The sequence below is a fragment of the Lagopus leucura genome, unplaced genomic scaffold (genome assembly GCF_019238085.1).
Source record: "Lagopus leucura isolate 7727_CA_CO unplaced genomic scaffold, USGS_WTPT01 Super-Scaffold_806, whole genome shotgun sequence".
Taxonomy (NCBI): Eukaryota; Metazoa; Chordata; class Aves; order Galliformes; family Phasianidae; genus Lagopus; species Lagopus leucura.
In genome coordinates, this window is record NW_024962260.1 from 2,528,704 (window position 1) to 2,551,229 (window position 22,526).

General features: G+C 50.9%; 1 long non-coding RNA gene across 1 annotated transcript in view; it reads left to right on the top strand.

The window, feature by feature from the left end:
• The window catches only part of LOC122177021, a 139,656-nt gene extending 126,194 nt beyond the window's left edge, over nucleotides 1–13,462 (top strand). Inside the window, exons 2-3 of the long non-coding RNA XR_006177903.1 lie at nucleotides 9,836–9,904; nucleotides 13,358–13,462. This is a non-coding gene — a long non-coding RNA (uncharacterized LOC122177021). The remainder of the gene's footprint in view (nucleotides 1–9,835; nucleotides 9,905–13,357) is intronic.
• The last annotated feature ends 9,064 nt before the right edge of the window (nucleotides 13,463–22,526 follow it).

Below are 22,526 nucleotides of genomic sequence, written 5' to 3' on the forward strand. Positions count from 1 at the left end.
CCCTGATATGATGCGTGTCCTGATGGACCAAGGGCATGCCAGGGAGTGACTTTGCTGTGCCAAGCCAGGCTGCATTGAGCCAAGCCACACCACACTGTGTTGTGCCATGCCTTGCTGTGCTGAGCCACATGGAGCCATGCCGTGCCGTGTTACACTGTGCCATGCTATGCCATGCAGAGCTGTGCAGCACTGAACAAAGCCTGGTTAAGGACAGGGAGGAGCTGTAGGGGGATTTTTGGCACATTCTTCCCTGAGCTATGGGACCCCAACACTGAGCTCTGGGTGATCCCCTGCAGCTCCAGCAAGGGGAGGGCTTGCGCTGCCCCTGCCCCATCCCCACGCCCCGATGGCCCCATGTGAGGCTCCTTCCCCGCCTGCCAAAGATTACACAGCGCTCGGGGCCTCGAGCTGCAGCGCCGGAGCGCGGACCCCTGCCAGGCCTCATAGCACAGCCATGATGTAAGAGGAGAAAGTCAGCAGAACCCCCACCGCTCGCTGCGCGGGAGCGTTAACCCTTGGAGAAGGGGGGTGGAGGGGACCTGGGGCACCCCCATGGCCGTGGTGCACCGAGGGCTCCCTGCTCCTAGTGCCCGACTGGCAGCTCTCGGTGCTGACCCTGTGCTCAGCCCATCCACAGTGCATAAATCACTGCGAGGCAACAGGTCACCCGCTGGGAAGCCCTCGTGGTATCCGAGAAAGTTTATGAACTTTCGCAGCATAAAATGAATGTGACATTTCCTCACGGTGATGAATGTTCATCAGAAATGACTCGATCCAAACAACCTTGTGCTACAAAGCCATCGGGCCATGAAAGCCTGGTGACAAAATAATCTCCTTTAAGCGTGGCTGTGCTGGAATTAGGGCTGATTGCAATCATACGGCTTCATATTGTGACTTTGTTACATTCCCATTATTTTGACAATCCGCTGCATATTTGCAGTATTTCACTCTGGATGAGTATCCTCACACAGTGAAGCGTGTACAACTGCTGTGTCCATTTCTTTCTGTATCGGTTCAGCTTTATCAAGAATAGCCGATGTGCCGTGTTCTTTCCTTGCTTCACTCTTCAGGTTTGCCTTTTGGGCCAATGGAAAGGACATGAGGAATGTTCCTGGGCTGCACCACAGCACCTGAGTGTGGGGCTGGGGGTGGTGGGAACGGTCCTGTTCCTGCACCAGGAACTTTTCCTTCAGGGACCAGCGAAGCAACGCCTAAATAAATAGGCAAATGCACTTCCAAGCTCATATCATGTTACAGTAATCAGAGGATAAAATTGTTTTTCTCTGTGACCTTGTTACAACCATTTGCGAAGTCTGTGGAGAAAACTGCACGTCTAAATCAATCCTCCCCTTAGTGAGCATCACTGGAGCTCTCCCTGAAGCAAATTAAAAGGAGCTGTGAAGGAACCGGGGCTCAGCGCTGCACGAGGCTGCGGGCACTGCTGCCCAGGGTGGGGCCCGACAGCGCCCGCTAATTGATTTGCTTTTGATACTGTGAGCTGGAGTTTATTGTAAAAACTCCCGGCACGATTGGAGGGCTGCCTGTTATTATCAGTCTAAATAAATACGGGTTAGCAACAAATTTGAACCATCTGCTCGGGATGAAGCTGTCTCACTGTTAAGGCTTTCCCAGCGCAATGCCTTGCACCAGTGATGGAGCGTGAGCCCCAGGGCCATGCTCAGCATGCAGGGTGTCTGCGGCCACGGTTGCCTGTGAGGCTGCAAAGCCTCAGGCCTGTGTGGATGTTAAAGCAGAGATTGCGTGTTCAGCATCTCTATTTTAAACTCATGGGCAGACGCTTTCTCCACAAAAATGGCTTATGCCAAAGAGCTGAAATCAGAGGGAGGTGCTGCCCAGGAGAGCTGAGGAGCTGCCTGAGCAGTGGGGAAAGGTGGCTGTGGATGGGGATAGGGGTGGGAATGGGGATGGGGGCTATGCTGGTGAGTGGATGCCCAGTGCAGTAGGTCTGGCCCTAGGGTTCTCTGGCACGCAGGGGTTAAAGGACTGGGCTTGGCGGCGCTGGGAGATAAGATAACCCTGATGGAGGGAGGGAGGAGGGTTTTCTCACAGGAACCTTGTGGGAAAAGCAGAACCTCGTGTTGTGGTTCACTAACTGCCCACTAATGATATCCCTGAGGGAGCCGGTCAGGCATCATAAAATCAGGCAGTTTGCCCCGGAAATAGGTGAGGAGATGTAAATGTGGCACCCTGCAGGGGCTGATGTCTCACTGCGTGGCTGGCTTGGTGCAGGGGCAGCTTTGGTGCTGTGTTTGGATCCCTGTGGGACAGGGGCTCACCGCGCTGCCTTGTCCCCAGCCCCAGGCATTGCAGCGGCTCACTAGGCTGGTACTGTGCCCCCAAGAGCCTGGAGTGTTTGTGCAGCTGAGCTCCAGCAGGAACAGTGCCCGTGATCGTGCATCCCCCCACATCTCACCTGTGGCACTGGGACAGGCAGGGCCAGCTAGGAGCCTGAAGCTCAGCTCAGATGAGTGCCCGTGCTCAGAGGCATTTGATGCTTGCAGGACACGAATGAGGCTGGAAATCCTGCTATGTTTCCCCATCAGTGCAGATCTGAGAGGGACCTCGGGGCTGCTGATGCAACAAGCAGTTTTATTTTTGGATGCACGGAATGGTTGGTGCTGCATAAACACTAATGAAGGTATCAGTGGAGAAAGTGTGTGGACCGCACTGGGAATTAAGCACTGGAGGATGTGGCAGAGCAAGGATCCACTTGAAAGCGGATTCCCCATGCTCTAGGAATTCAGAACACCTTGGCCACCTTTATCACTTCTCCTGCACATCTGAGACAGGCCAGAGCCTGTCAGCCAGTCACTGTGCTTCCTCCTGCATCCGGGCTCTGCTCCCACTCCTCACCCAGCACAATCCCATCTCCCCGCTGCTGGACAGCAGCCAAATGCAATCGATTCTCTGAAAGACTTGCTAAATACGTTCAGCAAAAAAATTTAATTAGCCTCTTTCTCTTCCACGTGAAGCTTTGAGAAAAAAAAAAGAAAAAAAAAAAGAAGAGGAAGAAAAGGAAAAAAGCTCCCCATTCTAAGTCCACCTCCTCGGCTCCTTATTGTGGCTCTGCTGCTCTCTGTGGGATTTTTATGCTTCTCCAGAAAGGAAAGTCATGCCTGGTTGGGCAGAGCCTGTCCTGCCTGTGCATGATGACTGCCCTGAGTGCATCAGCAGAAGGCTCGTGCATCCCTCTGCCTCCTGTTTGGAGGTTAAAGGATCGCTTGGTTGTCGGGACCTTTGCTTTCAGCTCAAACTCCTGCAAGGGATGAATCATAGCTGCATAACTTTGGCTAAGCTTGCACGCTTTTTTGCTGAGACACATGAGTACTGCGGAACACAGGGACCACCGAGCAGCCTGCCAAGGCTTCCTCTGCTCTGCCCCACACTGCACCCGCACATCCTGGCACAGGGGAAAATCTGACTCCTGGGGCAGCAGCACTGCAGCTTTGAGCATGGCCCTGCCTGCAAGCTGGGTGCCTGCAACTGCTGGGTGCTGAGCGATGGGGCACAGCCAGGTGCATGGGGCTCAGCGTGGCCTCCCCGCCAACTGCAGACACAGGGCACAGACCTGCTGTGCTGACACTGAGCACTGTTTGTGCAGCTGATGTCTAGACCTGGATAAACTGTGCTTGCTTCCACTGCAGTGCCAAAAACCATACCAGAAATCCTTCCCTCTGCAGTGGTAAGGGTGGATGAGCATTGTTCTGGTGCCATCCCTAGCTGTGGGGCCCAGCCACGTGTGTGCCATGGCAGTGATTGGGTACCTGGCATGGCCCTGCTCTGTCCCCCAGAACTCAAGGCGTGGGCACCCCACAGTGGGGCTGGAGGCTGCCAGGTTAATGAGCAGAGAGCAATCTGTTGTGGAATTTATGAAATGTTATGTAACTGCGAGATAGACAGACTCTCTTAAAATGATATCCTTGTTAATAATCTCCTTCATCCATCACTTTTGCTCGGAGATCCTTTTGCTTTTATGGAGAGCATAAATTACCAGGGCTGGGGAGGGGCTGGGAGCTCTGACAGGATTCATATCTTCATTGCATCCAGGTCATACCCGCATCACCCTATGCCCACGAGGACAGTGCCAGGAGTGGGGTTTAGTGCCCATACCCCAATCCCACCCTGCAGCATTGGGAGCAGCAGAGCACCGTGTCCCCTGTCTGCCCTGAGGTCTGACAGCACTTCCTCAGCCCTCCCCAGGTCCCTCGGGCACTTACCCAGAATCACTCATCACTTCTGCAGATCTTGGCCATCGCTCTTGCTTCATAGCATCTGTGCAGTACTGATGTTGGCTTTCGTGAGAAGCTAAGGGTTAAGGGAAAGGGATCAAACCACAGAAGATATAGTGAATGCAGCTTTTCTTGCTCAGGCTGCATTGTGATATATTTAAACTTTCATTTAGCATAAATACTGCAGGTCAAACACCAGACAGATTCACCAATTATATTTTCCCCTATTAGATGAAATATGTTTCTAATTTGGCTATAGTTTTGTTTTATTAGACCTGTGGCAGCGAGGGTGACCCTGCTTCAAAATAACCTTTTCAGATCACTTAGCCTTCGTCTTTTGCAAATGGGGTTTGATAAAGCAAAAATGTGTGCCAGTCTATTTTTTAAGGGGGGGTGATGTGAACCCAATTCTTTTCTTCGGTTGAGCTGGCGACCCACTGGAGTGCAGCAGTGCCCGTTGTGAGGCAGTGCATTCCAGCAGCTCCCTGCACGCCAGTTGCTTGCATTACGGCCCCAACGCTCTAAAACACGATTTATCCATTCGGACCAACGGATCATTGTCTCTAAAATGTCACAAAATACAATGTTAGTGTTTCCTGGGCTGAAATGCTTCCAGGTCTTTGAGTGCCGGTTAGGAGCAGCGCACAGCGCGATGCGTTGGCCCCAGCTCAGATCTCCGTGTTCTTAAAAGTAAGACAGAGAGCTGCGAGCCGGCGAGCACGCACCCAGCAGGTATCTTTTAGGATCAGCTCTTGCTTTTTGTATGCGGTGAAAAACAGCTAGATTAGGTATTTTTACTTTGCACGATTCCATTTTTCTCCCAGCTTATCTGATCCGCTTATTTTACCAAGGGCTTTATTTCCTTCAGGCTCTGAGGCTCCGAAGCTCAAAGCTTCCCAGCGACCGGGGCTGCGCTCAGCCCTGTGCCAGATACACATCAGCCCTGGTGGCTGTGCACTATTGCTGCTGTTATCACTCTGTCGCTGACAAATCCCCACAGCTCACCTGGCCACAGCCCCGTGGCACTGATGACGGTGGGCATCGCATCCTGTGTCCATGCACAGCCCAGGGCTGGTGACTCCCAGTGATGGAGTCACCACGCTGCCTTCCTGGTAACGAATGGCCGTATTGAATGGTAATGGTAACAGTGGAGCTTGTAACTTGGAAATTAAAACCAGCTTGAAACCTGGATGGAACTCGTGCTGAAAATGATCCTTAAGAAAATATTTGGAATTGAGCAAGTTGTGCCTTAAAATTGTCTGAAATTCAGAGTTTTTAGCAAATATTAAATATTTAATGAGGCACAATCATAGAATTATGGAATCACAGAATGGCTGAGGTTGGAGGGGAGCTCAGAGATCCCCCAGCCCTGCTGTGTGCTGGCTGCCCCCAGCTCAGGCTGCCCATCCATGGCCTCGGGCTCCTCCAGGGATGGGGCACCACAGCTCTGGGCAGCACTGCCAGGGCCTCACTGCCCTCTGAGTGAGGAATTGCTTCCTCACATCCAACCTCAATCTCTCCCCTCTTAAGACTGTGGGCATGGGCAAAACTCTATGCTCCCCCCCAAGTTCCCCCAGCTGGTTCTCCCGTGCCCACACTCAGGTGCTCACAGGACCATGAGGGCTCTGACTGCTCCCACTTGCTCTCAAGGCTGCTGCCAGTGCAATCCCCCCATTCTTTTTTGGTTGTTCACATGTTTTCACCCAGGTGCTTTGTCTGGTTGTATTAAAGGATAATGCTGGCTTATACATGATGCAGATATATAAGAGAGGGAAGAAAGGGAATTCATGAGGTAGAAACCTGGTTTGTAATATCAGCCGTGGGAGGTATGGCCTGGGGACAACACAGCACATACACTGAGTTCTGTCGTGTGGAAAGGGATGGTTTGTTGAACTGAGGGTGCAGAACAGCAGCACATAAAAGAGAAGCAGGTGCAGGGTACCAAAACACTGCTCAGTTTCTCAATGCTGATCACAGAAATTCCTAGACCCCAAAAACTGAAAGGGGAGGAATTTTCCAAAATGGTGAAATCTCCAAATAAGAACAGACACAAGTGCTTGAGAAACAATCCCCTGACCTGAACGCTTTCAATTACAGCAACCATAAATTTCATTTACAGTCTTATTAAAGCACATCCTATTTATACGTCTGCTAACTGTCCCTGATGAGCCTGATGGAAGGTACCGGAGACTGAAAAACAACCAGGATGATTAAAAGCAAAATTAGCATAAATAAGATAGCTGGGTGTTTGGGGCAAAGTGCCCCTGGAACGACTTCTGCTGCATAAGGCATAGCTGGAGAAGTTTGTCAGTAGTGGAAAAGTTATTTTCCTAAATGGACATTAATGTTTTTCCCATTAATTGGAAGAAATTCTGAAGCAGTGGAAAACCTCAAAGTGATATGACTTTGAAAAGCTTCAAAAAATTCACACTGAAAAGGGCTTATGAAACTCAGACTTTTCCCAACCAAGAGTAACTTTGAGATGAGCCCCTCTTCATGCCCACCACGGGTTGCTGTGGATGGATGGGGCAGTGCAGGGTCATGCCCATGGAGGAGCGGCTTCCACTGCCACCTGCCAAGAGCCACTGAGAAGCATGGACCTGGTCTTCAGGAAGCTGAGCCCAAGGTTGGGGAGCTGGCATTGCACTGGCATCGATATAAGCATCAGCATCAGCACGGCACCCAGCAGTGTCCCCATACCCAGCCATGTCCCTGTGCCAGTCTGTGCTCAGCCCTTGGTGCGTGCAGACCACCACTGACCGGGCAGCACAGCCAGCACCTCCATTAGCCACCTGCATAACTGTTTGCTGAACTGGAACCTTGATTTGCTTTCAGTGCTTCCCAACACTCTCAGTCCCCCAATATCTCCCCGCTCCCTTGGACACACTCTGTTCCAACACAAATAGAGAGCTTTCTGGGAATGTGATTTATTTCCCCTAATTCTGATCTCTTCTTGCATTCTTCAGTTTTAGAAGCAGAACCCGTGAAGAGTTTGGCTGACATGAATATTTGTGGAAAGGTTTCCTTTTTTTTCTCCCGTCTTCCATATTTTTCTCAAAAACAGCTACCTAAATCCAAATAAGATTAAGAGAAAAACCTCTAAAATGGGTTACATTCATTTAGTAACTAGATCCTTTGTAACGATGAAAGAAGCACAATATTCTTATGTAATAAGTCCTGCTTTATAAATGCATTAATTCTTAAATTATATTGTTTTAATAAACAAGGCTCTAGACATGCCCAAGGGCACTGTTATTCTCAGAAGAGTTTTCCAAGAAGGCTTGTGTTGTTGGATTATTATTCCATGACTTCCAAGTTCACTGACTGGAGCTATTTTTTCTAATACTCATATTGCAGTAAAAACAACAACTTTCAAATACTTTGTCAAGAAGATTGGGAATCAAAATGGAAACTATTTTTGTAGGATGAGAAGTGCTGAAAGCCTCTCGTTTCATGCAATTAGATTTGGAATCTGGGGCCTGGCTCACAAAAAAAGGGAAAAAAAAAAAAAAAAAAGAAGTGTTTTTAGAAGGCTGCACTGATAGGGGGAGGTGGAGGAGATGTGGGTCGGCGCACCGCGGGCTCACCCCACTTGGGGATGTGCATGGGGCACACAGCCAAAAGACCCTGAAAGCTGCAGGTCCATGTGCCACCCTCACCAGGAAAACACACAGAGGATGTTCTCACCCCATCCCATCCCCAGTGCCATGTTGGTGCCCAAAGCTGGGCCCAGCAGAGCTCTGCCACGCATGGTTCTGGCTCCGCCGGCTCCTTCATAAGCGGATACAAAAGAAGGGAAATCTCACCCATTTGTGCCTCTGTCAAGTATCTTCTGCCTCATTTCCTTAAGTTATTAGCGCTCTTTTATTGGGTTTGGCTTGCAGGAGGATGACTATTTCATCCGTCAAATCAGAATCTTTTTAACGCTAATACCGAATTTATAGAAGTGGTTAAACGAAGTGTTGACAATATGGACAATGTGTTTCTGATTAACGCTGCAATTTAAAGTGAAACTGCCAACTGCCTGGAGTTACTAAAACAGTGCTGCATTTTTCCAGGCCCTGCAGGCTGGAACTCCGCGTCGCAGCAAGCAGATGTCGGCACCGCGCTGCACTTGCGCTGATGGCTTCTGCCACCAGAGCTCCTTCCCACAGTTGTGTTTGTCCTTTGCTCTTCCCCTTTGGGTGCACTGGCATTTCAGTTTGCTGATTTTTCCCTGCCCTACGGAGCAGTGCCTTCAGGCACTGGGTGCTCTCTGGGTCCCAGTACTCAGCATCACTCCCAGCACCCAGCATGGGGATGGGACAGAGCGCAACAGCCAGCCCCTTTCTCTATGAAGGGCAGGAAAGCAGACTCAAACATCCCAATTTATTAATTATATCTTGTTAATATCACGAGAAACAAAAGGAGTTGTACCAATAGAATGACAATGGGAACAAAAGGAGAGCGGGGAGTGCAAGCAGAGCTGAGCCATCGCCGCAGCATCCAACAGAGCAGTGCGATCACAGCCAGCTTGAGAAGCACCACTTCCACCTGAAACCTCCTCTGAGAGTGCTCACAAGAGTGGGAGCTTTGATCCCCTCCCTTCCTTTGCTCGTTAATCACCCTCGGTTGCAATACTGAACTTCTGAAATTCAACAGCTACTAAAACATAAGGCATTGAGGGCTTGGAAAGTCTCGCAGAGCTGGAGGTTTTGCAGAATCTTTTGGCTTCTTCAAGTTCAGAGCTGCAGTGCAAGTTCAGGAGTTCTCAGTTAAAGCTGCTGGGTTTGTGTTCAAGGGTGGTTCAGGTTTGGAATGAGCAATATCTCTGCCCCATACACAGCACAGGACCAAACCATCACCCCCCCCCTTCCCTCCCAGTAGCATCCTTATGCTACCAGCCCACATGCCTACACTGCACAGCCTCTCTCCTTCCTGAGCTCAGGGGGGATCCACTGCAAATTAATAGTGATTGAGCTATGCTAATGGCAGTCCCACTGTTTATCCCCTGCTGATGTTTGCAAGGGCATTCAGCTGGTGTCCCTCTTAGCAGTATAAATTTCACCTGTGCTGAAAGAGCTGAGGGCACTGCAGCAGTAAATCTCTAGTGCTTGGGGCTCTGTAAGACTAGGCTCAGCCCCATGTAATGCCGAGGAAGAGATGATTTCCAGGCTGGGTATGTGCTTGAGATAAAATAAGATCCCTTTTAAGCCTTCCTTCAAATCTTGAACTAAAGCCAGGCTGCTTGTTTCCTGAGGTCCCTTTTCCTCCCCAGTCCTTTACAGCCCTCCTCCCCTGCCCGTCCCCAGCATGCTCCAGCCCCTGTCTGGCCTTGTTTAAGAGTCAGTTTCAATAGTACCTTTGTTAAGGGAGAAATCTCATTAAATGTGAGGTAAGAGGAAATGAAAAAGTGTAAAATATCCAGATTTATTACCTGTTGTCTTCTGAGCATTTGAAAATCAGGAGCTGGGGGCAAGGGGGTGAGTGGTATCAAAGCTCTGAGCCTTAACATTGCTGCACTGTTGCGTTCTGCTCTGAGGGCGCTGCTTGCTTGTAGCACTGTTTTATTGCAGGGAAGATGATAGGAGTCTCATGTTTTTCAGGACAGAGAAGAATTGGCCCTAATGCACACAACCACTGGCTTGGAGCTCTGTTAGCCCATGCACATGAAGGTAAGTATGTTTGTTAAACTCAGATTTCTTTCTTGGTTCACAGGGAAAGATTTCCCAGGATTAGCACTGTCTCAGCTTTTCTGCTTTCAAAAGCGAACAGAGGAGCAGAACCTACTGGATTAGCCTGGGGTTTAATAGCCCTGTTAGTAAGGGAGTGAGACACAGGGGCTGGCTGAGCTCCGTGCACCTTAAGTTCTCCCCTTTGCCGTGTCTCCCACCTCCTGCAGCAAGCCGAGCAGGAACTGCAGGAACCGCCACCTCCATCCCTGCCTCAGCGCAGCCCCGGGCGCTTCTGGCCCGGCGCTTACTGTGTGCAATAGGAGCAGCGTTGCTCAGCTCAGCCTCTGCAGTCCTCGGCGTTCTCCGTGCTGCCCTATGCCCGGTACTTCTAGCACACCGCCCCTGGTGTGCGCTATGCATGGAGCTAGAGCTCTGCCTCTCACCTTCACTGTACTTGCTGGATTGATGCGCTGCTTGCTTTAGTCCCTTAAATGAATTAGTTGGTGGGGAGTAACGAGATAATTTGTGATGTACGGGGTGGTGGCAGCACCTGTGACAAACGCATCACCCCGGGGCTGGGAACAGGAGGGGCTGAGCATTGCTTCCCGAACGCGCCGCAGCTCCCGGCTCGCTGTCGGACCGTTACCATGGCAAACAGCCTCCCTCTCCCCTTCTCCCAGCCCTCCGGCTGTACCATCAGCACATCGGTATTTCTGCACGAGCGCACAGGAAGGGAGCGAGGAGACGTTGCAGGTGCTGCCTTTGGCCTGGTCCCAGGGCCGGGCCGGGCCGCGGGGACCGCACGCCCTCCAGAGCCCGGGTCGGGTTCGGCAGCGCCTTTGTGCTCCCGGCCGCGGTGAGACAAAGAGCTCCGGGCTGCGGCGGAGAGCGGAGCCCGCAGCTTCCGCTCAGTGCCGTCCTCGCCTGCAGGGGCAGCGCCGCCGCCGGGGGCTCCGGAGGGTCCGCGGGTGTTCGTCTTTTAGCCCGTCAGTTCTCGAACGTGGCCTGGAGTGCCTCTGAGACGTCATAGATGACCGCAGGAGGTGGCTTGCACCTTCTGTGGCCAGGAGCTGAAGCAACAAGCAGTGCCTTGCTCAGGATGTACTGTGATAGCATCAGGTAAACTCCGGGCCCGATGGATGCCCTGAAGGGAGAGGGACACGGCAAGCTGTTATTTGATTGAGTGGTGTAGGGTGACCAAGAATTGCTGAGATAAACCATGTCAGGAGACAGGCTTGGCGGCAGCCTCACCAACACCAAGGGCTGAGCCCTGTCCTTGGAGACACCCAAAGCCAGGGGATGGGGCTCTGAGCACCTGATGGAGCTGTGGGTGGCCCTGTGTGCTGAAAGGAGTTGGACTAGGTGACCTTTGGGGGTCCCTTCCTACTCAGATGGTTCCGTGATCACACAGCTGTGTGTGTCTTCCTTGGCTTAGAAGTGCCATTGTGGTGACGGGAGCTAATGTAGGTGTTTGGTGAGCTCAGGGCACAGACCCACACCTGTTGTGCTCTCTTCCTGGTGTGGAGAAGGCTCCTACCCAGGCTGTGCCCTAAAAGCACCGTGGGCATGGGCTGTGCCGCTCTGTCATCAATGTGGGCATGCAAACGTGGTGGTTTGGAACCATGAGGAAATCACCAGCTGGCTGCTGTTGTGGCAATTGAATTGCTGAGGTCTTGGCTGGGGTGGGGGCCATATCCTGGGATAAGGGCCACCCCATCCAGCTCCCTGCTTGCTGTGGGCCCCTAGGAACAACCTGGTACATGGCACTCAGCAATGCAGAGAAGTACTGCAGCTTGGTAGCACATGCAGGGAACACATTTGCTTTGTCTGTGCTGAGGTGGCTTTAAATCAGGGCATGAGCGAGTGGTGGGGCTCTGGATGCCTGCTGGTTCTCCCTCCATCCACTCTGTATTCTAACCCTAATTGTCTGCAGCAACCTGTTATTACCGCGCCTTTAACATGATAGACACAAATAGGACGCACTAATCCACTACTCTTTGGTTTAAGAGTCATTACAAAGTGCTTAATTAAGTAAGCCTCACTTAATCACAAAATGTTTGCATGCTAAACGAGTTCTTGTGAAGCACGACACTTGACATATTCTGTACAAAAATAATTACAAGCGGGAGGCCTGGTACATTGAGCCTTCGAACATTTCATTTCAGGCCTTACCCATTCATCACCAGGCTGGAATTAAAAGGCTTTCAGCGCCGCATGGGGCTGAGCTCCCACATTCCTGCTGCCTGAGTCACGGCGTGTGGCGGCTGCGGGCGGCCATGGCACGGTGCTGCTGGCACCAGTGGGTGCAGGCATTGCTGGTGAGGGTGCCCTTGGTGAGAGCTGAGCGAGTGGGAGCGTGGCTTTCTCTGTGCTAATGATAGGTCTCTGAGCGTGTGTTTGCAGCACTGCAGAAGGAACACAAGAGCGGGTTCCGAAGGGCAGCGCTGTGGCGTGTGGGACCAGGCAGGGCGAGACTTCTTGCTGCCGTGAGCTGGGTGTGATCCTTCCTTGTAAGCAGAGCTGCTCCAGCCCTGTCCTCTGCCTGGAGCGATGGTGGTGTTCCCAGCATGGCTCCTTCACAGCCTCACAAAAGCTGCCTGAATGGGATTGTGTCAGGAGCAGCACGCAGACCTTTGTTGGGAGTGCTGGTGCCCATTAAAACCTGTATCCCTGTCTGGATAATTGGGAACCTTACCCAGCCTGCCTTTTGATGGAAACCCTTTAATTAGCATTCTGTACGTGCAGCAGTGCCCTCAGCACCCTGCTTGTTTTCTCACATGCTGGCTGCTCAGGTTGGGGTGTTTTGGGTCCTGCAGCTCTGTGTGGTGCACAAGTGCATCCTTCAGCATGGTGTTGCAGTACAGCAATGCTCCTCATCCTGCCCAGCTGCTGCTGCCTGCTTTGGGTTCTGCTTTTGACTGCTGTGGCTCAGCGTGTGGAAGCAGGGAGCTGTGCTGTGGGGCTGGCCCTGTGCCCCATGGATACTGCTGGGAAGGCAGTGCAGGGCCACCATCTATCTTTGCCAAGAATCGTGTGTTTGCTCATCAGGAGATAGGGCATTTGCAATTGGCCTCTTGTTGCACTATCATGTAAACCATATAGTGCATAGGAGCTGTTGCAGTGTTACTTGTCACCATGGATGGACCATGTATTTGCAAGCAGTCCAAAAGGAACACAGGCACTGACACTCAGATCAGTTCTCCTGTACTGCCAAACCCCATCTGCACAGCTGCAGCTCCATGCCCATTTTTAAAGAAGGTCTTGAGCCCATTCAGGAAGAATGTTTTCTCAGAAAGAGTGGTCAGGTGCTGGTACAGGCTGCCCAGGGAGTGGTGGGGTCACCATTCCTGGTGGTGTTTAAGAAAAGGGTGAATGTATACTTATATTGGTGGTAGGTGGACTGGGTGATCTTAGAGGTCATTTCTAACCTTCATGATTCTATGATTCCTCTAGACCTCATTTTGGAAAAGAGCCCCTTTGATGACTCCCTGGAGTTCCCTCACTTGATATCATTGTCCATGCCATGCTATGTGCTGTGCCGTGCCACAAAACCTTGTGAACACCAGTGTGTTTTGCAGCACTGCTCCATCACCTCTGGCACAGGTGAGGTGCTCCATCACCTCTGACGTACTGTGGTGGCTCCTGCTCAGGGCAGTCCCCTCCCCTCCTTTAGCCCTCCCCACAGCTGTGGCCTCGTGCAGGAAGCAGCACCAGCTGCAGCTCTCGCATGTGCACAGTGTTGGCCTTTTCTCGGGGCTTACTGAGAAGATAAATATGTGGATGACAACGCTGCTAAAATATGCATCTTCGGGGGGAGTTATCGAGCTGCGATTTCCTAGGAGAAGCACAAGGAGATATTTTCCCCTCCTTTCCTGATGCTACTGTCGTCCTATTGTGTCTGAACACGGCTTTGGAAGAGGGCTGTGCCCTGTGGGGCTTGGGGCAGCGTGGGATCCAACCCTGCAGGATGGGGGGACCTGCTCTATTCCATTCTGGTCCCCCACCCACTGCCTGTTGTGTGCTATTGCAATGGCAGTGGCTGCTCCTTCACACATCTGTGCGTATGCCATCACCAGAGAGCTGGGGGCACACCGTGGGGCACAGGGTGCATGGTGCTCTGATGCCAGCAGCTGCCACACTGTGTGCCAGCAGCCTGGTGCTGGAGCTCTGCAGCGGGGTTTTGTTTTTGAGGGGAGGCTGGAAAAGCACTCAGCACGCTGTGACACCCTCTATGACATTCTCGTATCAAGTTGTTTCAATTTTTAATTTGCAAACAGCTTGTATTTCAATATTTTCATTATTTATCATATTGCATTGTGTTTTGCATCACAACTGTTGTCTTCCATATTATTTTTACACGATAGATCATTTTGCTGGAAGTCAAAATCAAAATAAACTCCAAGTGCTTTTGTCAAGCCCCAACCATTTTAGCTAAGCTGCAGCGATGTTTTCCAGCGTATTCCTTCACAGGCGCTTTGCAGTGTTTGTTTCTGCTCTTCCAAATGGTTTTGTGAAACGTGAAGTTCATGGAATGGACCCTATATGGGCTCCCAGCTGCTGTGATGCTGCCTGGCTCTGTGTGGGGGGAGAGCAGCCCCTGAACCTGAGGAGCCCTGCCTGTGGGTGTAGGCACTGACAAAGGAGCAAGGAAACACATCTGGTAGAAATTATTTAGCAACATTTCCAAACTTGGTCATCTTCTTTCTTGCGCTAGTGCAGGTTGCCAAGCTGCAGGGCCGTGCTGTACCAAACCGTGCTGTGCTGAGATACCCCGATGCTGCCTGGCACAGCCCCAAGGGTCAGGGCAGGGGGCTGCTGCTGAACCGGAGCTTGAGCTCCACTGCTGCTTTGGCCCCAAAAAGAAGGAAGGCGCTTCATTTCCCAAAACCTCACAATGCATCAGATTGGTTTTTTTTTTTTTTTTCAAGATGAGATTTTTTTCGTTTCAAAGTGGTGTTTAACAGTTAAGGATAGATTTGGGATTTTGCCTTTGTTCTGGGAGGGGAGGCTTTAAGAAAGGGGTACAACTGCTTGAAATGCTTCAATTGGGCATCGGCGACGTGCTCAGTGTTTTCATTATGGATGGCCCCATGCTTCTTTCTGGGTTCATTTTCCATCACTGGAGCAGAGGGCGGCGGTGCTGTGTCTGGCTGGCCGGGTGCTGCCTGGCAGTGAGCAGGGCTGGCACACCCCGAGAGCTGCCATCCAGCAGAGCCAGGTGCCGGGGCTGGCGGGGGAACAGAGCGGCTCTTGGCGCGGGCAGCTCGGCTCTGCAGAGCGCGTGCGTTTCCAATGTGTTTATTTTGTGCTCTGGGAACAGCTGTTGATATTTTGACACTCGCCAACTCCGCGGGATCTTCAGGGAGTCTCCTTCCCTCCCCTCCACTTCCTGACCCCCCCCCCCCCCCTTTCCTTCTGCTTTCTGCTCTCTCTTTTCCATGCACCCATCTCCTTTCTGCCTGCCTTTGTTTGCAATGGGGTGAGCAGGGAGCTCTGTGCCGTGGCTCCCATTGCCCCACGCATCCACATTGCCCCACGCTGGGAGCTGGGCTTGGCCCTGTTTTGGGGTAACCCCCCCTCACACCCCCTCCCACACTGCCGTGCCAGATTAGCTGGGTTAAACTGCTAATGCTCCGCTACGTGGAAGGCTGCTTTCAGTAAGTGGCTCCCCGTAGCTTATTTGACTCCAGGCCCAAATCTAACGTCTCAGTGGGCCTGTTACATTAAGCAGGCCCAAGTGGTAGGAGATTTAAAGCATCAAAATGAAGTGCTTTATCACTCCGTACTGTGTTCTTGGCTGCTTTCGTTGGCCTCACTTCACAGGCTTTGCAGCCTGCAAGCAGAGCCCTCTCGGCAGGCCCATTACAAATTCCACTTGTTGACGGTTGCCTTGTTGCAGGATTTAATGGTAGAATAATATTTACACAGTAAACTCCTCTGGAGGTGTTATAAACACCATAAAAAGGATTTTAGAAGCTTAATGAGCGTTAGTGAAGTCGAGACAGGATAATGTGGCAACTGTGCGCTGTAATCTGATTTGGCACCTTCTGCACAGCAGGAGTTGGTGGGTGGAAGAGCTTTTTCGTCTTTTTGTTTATTTGTATTCAGTGTGTAATATTGCACAGCGGGGGCTCAGGGTGTGCAGAACCGCCGACCTATGCACAGCCCGGCAGGCACTCAGGTGTGCATCCTCAGATGGGGAGAGCATCAAGGCCCAGCAATGCGGTGTTTGGTGGTGCTGCACCAAGCTTGGCCATAAACATCCTGTGGGGAATTTGCAGCCCAGCCCTGTGCCCGCTGTGGGGACACCGGTGGGGCTGTGCTGTGCTGAGTGTTACACTGCCCACAGGAGGCATGGGGCAGCCGTAGGGCATGCACTGACTGCACCAAGCATTGGGTGCATCCCAGGCAGTGCTCTGTAGCCGTGCATCCTCCTGCCTCTTTTTAGCATTGTAGTTCATGTTTCCTCCTTTATCTGAGCCGAAAACGCCTCCTTCTCTATTTGCGTGTGTACGTATCTATACATATGCACAGATGCACACAGATTTGCGCTATTCTGGGGTGGCTTTGCAAATCAGCCCTGTGCCTTTGGTTGTTGCTGTGCAGATATTTTGGGTTCTGTTCTGAGGAGGCAGAGAGAGCTCAGGGCTCTCTGTGTACACCTCTTGTGCTGCTCAGTGTCGGCGGGCCCTTCTGCAGGGAGGAACCAGAGCTGCCCGGCTGTGTCCTGCTGCTGCAAGGGCCATCTTCTGAAGGGAAAATGGTTGGTGGGAATGCTTCCATTTCAGTGTAATGCAGCTTATCAAAGAGTCTCTCTTTGTTTTCCTGTTTTTTCCCCCCAGCATTTAGATTGTTTTTCAGTTTGAATGTTGTACGTTTTTTATATTTCTGCATTGCTGTTATACAAATATCAATATATACATATAAAATCTATCCCATACATACTGTTGAAAACCTCTATTATCTTCTGCTGTGGAACACAAACCAGAGCTCAACTGCAGCGTTTCAGGCATGACACGGGATCTGCTTTCTGCACAGCTCCTTTCCCCAGCTCAGCCCTGTGATGGACTTTGTTCTGCAGCGTGGGACCCTCTGCCCATTGGCTTGGCAGAAGTCCCCACCCTCTCCTGCCATCTAAGTCTGCAGTTTTGTGAACTTTGAGGACTTTGATTTTGACACTGCAGGAGCCCCCCTCAGCCTATCCAATTTCTGAGGGACACAAGGAGCCGTGAATCTTGAGGCTGACTTGCCAGGAGCAAAAAGCTGCCTTTTGTAAATAAGCCAATATTTTCTTTCTTTCAAGGGGAAGCTGACAAAGATCAATACCAGCCTGCAAAAGACATTGCCCTCTTAAGAATTAGCCCTTTGCAGAATCATTAATCCAGGAAGCTGTTACAGGGTGACAAGAGCGCGCAGGCTCTGCCAGGTCTTGGAGGGATCACAGGAACATCGCCTTATGCACAGAAAAACAAACCCAGTGAAATCACCAAGAAAATAGCTGCCATGCTCCAGGCTTGTTCTGCGGAGGAGCTGGTCTGACTTTGGTTAGGGAAGGCAGGGTGTGCTCCTGGAAAGAGGCATTAAGGAACCCCTGCGTTCATCCCATGCCCATCCTGTGGTGGGATGGAGCACCGAGCAAATCAGTGCAGTGCTGTGGTTGGGTCAAACTAAGATGTTTACTTCCTAGTGGGCTGCTTTCACACACATCCAAATGCCCCAGGACTGATGGCATGGTTTGTCAGACTCAGTGATGTCCTGGAAGAGAAGAGCAACCCTCATCTCTTGTGGCGTTTAATGGCTTAATTGTGTGCAAAGGGCTTACGTGTATTCTGCAGTGATGAGGCACTCGAAACCAAGTGGTGAGCACAGTGTAGGAACCTGCAGAAGAAAGGAAAGGTGTAAAAGTAACAGCTCGAAAAGGAACATAGAGTGCTGTCCCTGTCCCAGTCCTGCTGACGCTACTCTGACAAGGGGTGCTTAGGCTGTGAAAGGCTCATTCCTCCAGGGAAGAAGGAGCTGCTTCCCTGGACGTGGGAATCTCAATTAAGTCAGAGGATGGAATATTAGGAAGAATTCGTTGTCAGAAAGAGAGGTCAGGCACTGGCACAAGCTGCCCAAAGAGGAAGTGGTCACCATCCCTGGGGGTGTTTAAGGAAAGGGTGGCTGTAGTACTTTAGGACATGGCTAGTAGGCAGTGTTGGTGGTAGGTGGATGGTTGGAATGGATGATCTTAAAGGTCTTTTCCAACCTTCATGATTCTACAAGTGTGCCTCAGTTTCTCCAGAGCTGCGTCTGCCTGCATCAGCCCTTGGGTGAGGCTGCCAGCGGTGGGCCCCGAGTGGCACGTGCACGTGGTGGGTGCGAGATAACACGCATAATCTTATTTAAGTATGAAGAAAAATCAGCGCGAAATGCCAAAAGCTGAAGCGGTGACGTGTCTGGTTAACAGCTAGAAATGAAAAAATAATTCCAAACAACACGTTTGTCACAACATTGAAGGGTCACCCGCTAGGCAGAGGAAGCCAAAGAGGGAAACAGTTCTTAGGTGTAATTACAGTTTCTAAGAAGTTTTTCACTTGCTGTGTAATTGTCGGAGGGTGGTGATTGGCGCCGCAGCAGCGCTAGGAAAGCGCCACAATAGAGCTGTAATTTACGGGGCTGGAACTGTGAAGTCAGAAATGGGTTGGGAATTATTGCTAATCTTCACGTGCTCAGCTGTTCTTATGCTGGCCAAAGCAGTTAGGATTATGGTCTCGAGAGGAACCGTTTGTGTGATCTTGTGGTGCTCCTACAGTGCCTGGGCACCAGAGCTCTGCCTGAGACCCACAGGGACCTGAAGGTCCTGGGAGAGCTGGAGTGCCTTTCTTGGTTACAGGAGTGGGCAGACTTGCTGCCTTGCTTCAATAAATGGTTTGGTTTGCTCTTTCTCAAGTTTCTGGCCCAAATGTGGGAGCTTCAGTCTAGATGTTGAATGTTGCTTTGTTTCTATATCGGTGAAGAGTTCTCTGCTGCTGAAAGGCTTCCTGCTGCAAAGAGGGTTTACAACCAGTGAGAAAGCTACCTTTCCAATTAGCAAGCAAAGCAGTTACCAGTGCATTGGAGCCAGGAGAGGTGCTGAGCTGAGGGCCATGCCTCAAACATGGGAGCACGGGCAGGACAAGGTGCCGACTGCTGGGCTGAGCATCTCCCAAGCCCACTTTGCTCATACTGTGCTCGAAGAGCCTGTGTGCAGAGCTCCCTGAACCTGGCAGCCTGGTTTGGGGCAGGATTGTTGATTTTTTTTATTTATTTTTTTGCTGATCTCAGCCCATTCTGTGCCCTAGGCTGTGTGCTGCTGGGCCGAGGGTAGCGCAGCCTACAAGATGTGTATTTCTGAGATAAAAAGCTCCTCTCTGCAATGCCATCCTCTGCCAGCATGGAAACGCGCAGCTCTTTCACGTCAGGCAGCTGCCTGTGTTCAGGAGAATTAAAAAAAAAAAAAAAAAAAAAAGCACTTTTTTCATTTGTGCTGATTTGCATATTAATAGTTTGCATATTAAACAACTACTTCAGAGGGTGGGCGGGCTAATGAATGCAGCAGTCTCCTCTATTTTAACTCAATTTGCCTCATCCATATTCCAATGACTTTGGGGATTGGTATTCAGTTTTCATTGAAATTATCCAAGCCAGACCTAATTTGTGCTGCCCTTCCATTAATCCAATTAATTAGCACCATTGATGTGTACTGCCTTTGTAATGTAGCTTTGTTCAGTGCTGCTGCTGCTAATGACAGCCTAGTATCAGAGCAAATAATGAGCAAACCAAAGGAGCGTTTGACCCTTGATGTACCCCTGCACAATGCAGTGGTTTTTAGTCTGGAGGCCCTAATTTAGGTTCGATAGCCCAAATTATAGACAATAATTCAATATTCTTTGTGGGGAGCTGAGCGAGTGTTGCCCTGCCATTTGTTTAGCTTATCATTTTTCCCTGCCTCTTTATTTATGTATTTTTTTTCCCTCTCTTTTTCATTATTTTCCAACCTGGCCTCCCTACTCCACCTCCAGCATTGATTTCTGACCTCGTTTCCACTGAGAGGCCTGAAGATCTCTTGGCTCTGAAGGAATTCATTAACCTTTCCCCCTCCCCAGAACTGGAGAGAAAATCCGTATATTTTTAAGTAAGGCAAATAAACACTATTTGTGATTATTGCAGTCCCCTCACTGGCTGCTCCCAAAGAGCTCAGTGGCTCAGGAGCCACACAGAACGTCTAGATGTTGTGTAATTGCTTTCTCTCTGCTTGGAACCGTTTTTTAACTCTGCCTGGCTGTGGTCAATGCACTGGAGATGGTCATCCACAGCCTGGTTGCTGTCTTTGTTAAGCTGAAGCATTGCGTCCACAGGTTTGTTAGCTGGCAGCAGGGATGGTGGGGGACAAAGCCCAGCTTGCAAAGGGACATGGGGATGTTGGTAGCTCAGCATGGGTGCAGCTTAGCAGTGCCCATTGAGTCCAAGGGGACTCAGAGCAAACGCCACCTCCTACAGCTCTCTGTGCTGTTTCCAATCACTTCTTCTCAGCGTTATAAATCACACAATTTGAATGGAAGCTTATACAGTTAGTTGCCTGAAAGATTTTACTGATTAACCTTAAAATACGCTATAAATCTTCTCTTGCTTGGTCGTTGGGCACTGAGGAAGCAAACAGATCCCTGCACCATCGGAGCCCGGCATGCAGCAGGGATGGGTGCGTGGGGCTGCTGGGTGTTGCACTGCTCCCCAGGGCAGTGTGCAGCCAACAGTGCGGAACAAAGCTGGCAGCGTTCTGCCACCTAGATGCGTGCCAACACTGGGCTGCTCTGCCCATCTCCTGCTGGAGGAGAACGGCTGGTGGTACCAACCAGGAGAGTCTCAGTGCTTTCTGGCACGGATGCAACAGGATCCCGTTTAGTGGCATCACTCAGGACTTGTCACACTGCAGCGTGTCACAACATGTCAGCCCCTGACAGGCTGGATACCTGCTATTAGCTTGCAGCGGAGCACAAAAACAAAGTGCAGGTGGTGAGCAGAGGGAGCGCCGTGGGCACTGGGTGCTGTGCGGGGTGGCATGTGGGAGGGCCTAGCAGGGGGGTGTGGGGTGCACAGGGGCCCCACGGCCCTCTGGTACAGGAGCATGGCAGTGCTATCTTTCTTTGGTGCTTCACCAGGCAATAAGCACCCGTGGGATCACAGCTCTCCTGTGATGTCCGTGGGGCAGGAGTACAGAAGCCCCCAGCTGGGAAACCCTGCTGTCATCCCTATTGACAAAGTGCCCTCCAAAGGCATAAACCATGAACTGGAAATACCTTCTGATGTCTAATAGCCATATACAAAGCTCTCGCTTCAAACACCACATTGCTCTGAGTGGCAGTGCCAACTGGGGAGAAAGCAGGCAAGACTGAGGGACTCTGGGGCTCGGTGTGGTGTGAGTGCTATGGTGGCCCAACCAGAAATAGAAGTGGCCTCTAGACAGCCTGCTATGGGGGAAATCCCACCCTGGCACCAAGCACCAGCACTCGCTGCTGCCAGTATTCTCAGCATCACTGGAGAAGAACTCATGCAGGCTGCATCCCATCCTGCTGCACTCCATGCCTGATGCCTGCAAGAGGTGGAAAAGCAAGCCAGCACTAGAGTAGCTGAGCTCAGCACTGGGGTGGGGAATTCCTTCCTTTTCCTTGGGTCTGGTCATGGAGGTCTCTGCAGCATGAGTTTAATTAATTGGCTGCCTGTGAATACAGTATGACAAACAGTAGATTGAGTCCCCTCTTGCCCCCACTGGTGACATAATTCAAGCCTCAAATCACAGGTGTAATTACAGGAGCACGCTGTCTCATCATGCAGTTCCTCTGATGAACTTCCCACCTAAATGCTGTCTTCAACAAAGTTCTCCCTGTGATAACGAGCCCAGGAGCTGGCTGGCTTCTATTTGCTTTATTATCAAGCTGATGAGGCTATTTAGCCTGTTTTATGCCCCATTACATTCCGTGTTTGAAACGCTGCAGAGAGCTGGAGCTTGCTCTGCGCCCATCGCTTGCAGCATTGGCCTTGGAGCACCCAAAGCCCGTGGCTGCTGCTGGCTCCATGAGCTCTCCTTTCTGAGAGCTGCGTGGCCGAGATGAATGCTCTGCCTGTTATTGTTACCTCTCCTCACTTTTATTTTCCATGCTCTCATCACTAGTTTGAGTGCTCCTTATTTTCCTTCCCTCAGAAAGAAGCCATAAAATTCCCCAGACCGTGTGTGGTATGGTGCGCACTTACAAATTACCATTGAAAAATGAATTGCCTTGACAAAATCTAATGTTTTGTGACACAGCACAAATATGCATTTCATTCTTGAAGAGAAGGAAAAGGAGCTCATTGGAAATATTAAATTAAGCAGTGTAACAGCTGAGAATAATTTGGTTTTCTGCTCTGTTGCTTGTGATTTGGTATGGAGTTTGAGGTGGCAGGCCAGTTCCTGTTTAGAGTACAAAGCACACACAAATGCCTCGGATTTCATTCCCTGCTCTGGAGCAACTTGTTTGTGCTCTGCTGGAGCCTGGGTGCAGAGCAGAACAGTCAGTTCTGGGTAAGGTCCCAGGGAGAGTGGAGAACATTGTGATCAGTGTGT